This window comes from Schistocerca americana, chromosome 5 (assembly GCF_021461395.2).
Source record: "Schistocerca americana isolate TAMUIC-IGC-003095 chromosome 5, iqSchAmer2.1, whole genome shotgun sequence".
Classification (NCBI taxonomy): domain Eukaryota; kingdom Metazoa; phylum Arthropoda; class Insecta; order Orthoptera; family Acrididae; genus Schistocerca; species Schistocerca americana.
This window is the reverse complement of record NC_060123.1, coordinates 604,048,575-604,051,916: the sequence shown is the minus strand read 5'-3', so window position 1 is coordinate 604,051,916 and position 3,342 is coordinate 604,048,575.

Below are 3,342 nucleotides of genomic sequence, written 5' to 3'. Positions count from 1 at the left end.
TTGAAAGTCAGATTGCGTTGCGCTAACAAAATATTGTGTGTCAGTTTAAGCACAGTCATGTATAATTGTTCAAAGGGGACGTTTCATATGGCGACCCTGCCAGGATACGAACCTGGAATCTAAAGGGGACGTTTCACATTTCAACGTATTTTGTATTTACGGCGATTCACCAGAAGCAGTATGCATTGTTGCTGAACAGCTTTCCTAGTTCGTAGCCTTTTCTCGGAAGTTTAAGCAACAGATGAACATACCAGAGCCGGCCGTTGTGGCCGAGCGGTTCTAGGCGCTTCAGTCCGGAACCACGCGGCTCCTACGGTCGCAGGTTCGAATCCTACGTCGGTCATGGATGTTAGGTTTAAGTAGTTCTAAGTGCTAGGGGACTGATGACCTCAGATGTTAAGTCCCATAGTGCTCAGAACCAATTTTAACATATCAGAGACTTTAGTAATTAATAATATATTCTCCTTCGGTAATTACAACAGTCTGAGGTAGCTTTTCCATTCGGCGACTGCAGGAATCATGTGGTTTTCAGGCGAAGAACTCGTCGAGGCATGTTCGGGGCGCATTTTCATCCACAAAGGAAAAATCCACAAAGGAAGTTCCTTGAATGTTGTTCGGGCGGAAAACGTGAAAACCTGAGGGCACAAGATCAAGTGAATAGAGCAGGTGCGGAATGAGTTCCCAACCCAACTCCTGTACGCTGTTTTTTATCAGTCTAGCAGAATACGGCCGGCTTTTATCGTGGAGTAGCATCACTTCACGCAGACTTCCTCATCGTTATTCTCGGACTGCGTCTGCAAGACGTGTCAGTTGTCGGCAATAAATGTCAGCATTGGTGGTTAAACCTTGGGGAAGCAATGTGTAGTACACCACATCATCGCTGTCCCATTACACGCATAACATCACCTTTTGTGGATGAGCGCAGGTCTTTATACGGGGAGTTGTTGTTTTGTTCGGACTCAAGCATTCCTTTCTTTCCCTTATGTTAGCCTAAAGGCACCAGTTCTCGTCACCAGTAACGATAGAGGATATTGTTCACGAGCCACATGATGACGCCGGCCGCAGTGGTCTCGCGGTTAAGGCGCTCAGTCCGGAACCGCGCGACTGCTACGGTCGCAGGTTCGAATCCTGCCTCGGGCATGGATGTGTGTGATGTCCTTAGGTTGGTTAGGTTTAAGTAGTTCTAAGTTCTAGGGGACTGATGACCTCAGATGTTAAGTCCCATAGTGCTCAGAGCCATTTGAACCATTTGAACATGATGACAAGCAAGCAGAGATGTACATATGGCCGCCCGCTGATATCTGTGATTATGGCTCAGAGCACGTGGTACCCTTACACGTGACTTTTGAACCTTTCCCTTTGCACCAAATGTCGCACGATGGTGAAATGATCACAGTTCACCACATTTGGGTTGGGGTGTTTGGGGGAGGAGACCAGACAGCGAGGTCATCGGTCTCATCGGATTAAGGAAGGACGGGGATGGAAGTCGGCCGTGCCCTGTCAAAGGAACCATCCCGGCATTTGCCTGGAGCGATTTATGGAAATCACGGAAAACCTAAATCAGGATGGCCGGACGCGGGATTCAACCGTCGTCCTCCCGAATGCGAGTCCAGTGTGGTAAACACCGCGCCACCTCGCTCGGTCACCACATTTGCCAGTTCTCGAGTACAATGACGTGGATCATTGTGGATTAACGCTTGTAAACGATCTTCATCAAACCACAAAGGTCTTCCTGAACGTGGAGAGTGACTAATGTTAAAACGATCCTCTTTACGACGATAAAACCATTTTTTTGCCGTGCTCTGTCCAACGGCATTATCCCCAAACAGGGCCCAATTGCTTCTGGCTGCCTCCGCTGCTGTCAACCCTCTACCGAACTCAAACAGAAGAATATGTCGGAAGTGTTCCGAATTCTCCACTTGGCACTCCAGTTTTTAGCGTCCACAGGTGAACTCACCATCTCCAAATGACAAAATGTCGATATGTAAACTCAAATAGCAACAGTGAATTACAAATAGAATAAAACAATCTATAAATGAATCCACGGCATCTGGAATACCACGCTACGAACTTACACACAAACCTAATAATAGTTTCTTTGCCTTCCGTGCGATCCGCGTATTCTAGTATTATTGCGCGTAGTATTAATTTTTTTATATAGTTTTAGATTTTTGTGGTTTGCGCGAGTCATAGGTTTAAAGACAGCGTCGCTTTGTTTAGTCATGGTATTGAAACTGTAAAGACATTGCAGCTCACTCCGATCAACTAAATATTATCGAATTTACCAGAGGCGTTGGGGAAGTTACATTGCTCAGTGCACTTTCGAGATGGATTGAATTTTGCGGTTCACCACGCTTTAGGAACAGATTTCCTCTGGCAATGAGCTTGTTATAGTGGGCTTATTTTCGAATTGCCAGTCCGTACGAGTGGTAATTTTAGACAGTCCACGACAGACTCAGCATGTGAATGACAGCACGTTACATCTTGTGTAATGGTGGTGTTATGAGATATGATACGCAGTGGGAAGATTCCTGAGACAGTGAAAATTTACAACACCACTGATATACCAGAAGCTAAGCGCAATTGGCAGCAATCTACGTTTAAGAACTTGATGTATACAAACTCCGATATTTACTGTATGCTGTGTGGGCGAAGCGAGTGCAGCCTCGCGTAACACTGCATTTTTTTTTTTTTTTTTTTTTTTACACTCTATTGACTGTGATATATGGTTTTTGTTCTTGTACCAAACAATTTCTTCTGTTTTTAACTTTTTTGCGTTAGTTCTGCTTTGGAAATCGTTCGTTGCAGTTATGGACTAATTCTCGTATGAGCTGTTGTATACTGCTCGCTGTGTTAAATTTATTTCCGTTATCTCTTGTGTTTCCTTCTCTGAGTTAATTCTTGTGTTGTCTAACATGTTTTGTGTAATCCTTTTGACGTTTGCGCAGAAACTGAGACTCGTTTGTTACGTTGTTCAAATGGCTCTGAGCAGTATGGGACTTAACATCTGAGGTCATCAGTCCCCTAGAACTTAGAACTACTTAAACCTAACCAACCTAAGGACATCACACACATCCATGCCCGAGGCAGGATTCGAACCTGCGACCGTAGCGGTCGCGCGGTTCCAGACTGAAGCGCCTAGAACCGTTCGGTCACACCGACCGGCTGTTACGTTGTGATTTTTTAAAATTTTCTCTGATGATTTCTTGTTTATAAAAAAACTAAATTCTCGTTCTTAATTATTTCCCTCCGAAATTTCCTTTGTTTCATCAGTTCTCCAGCTACTCCTTCTTCTTCACTGAGATGCATACAACAGCATACAGGCTACTTCTTACTTCATCT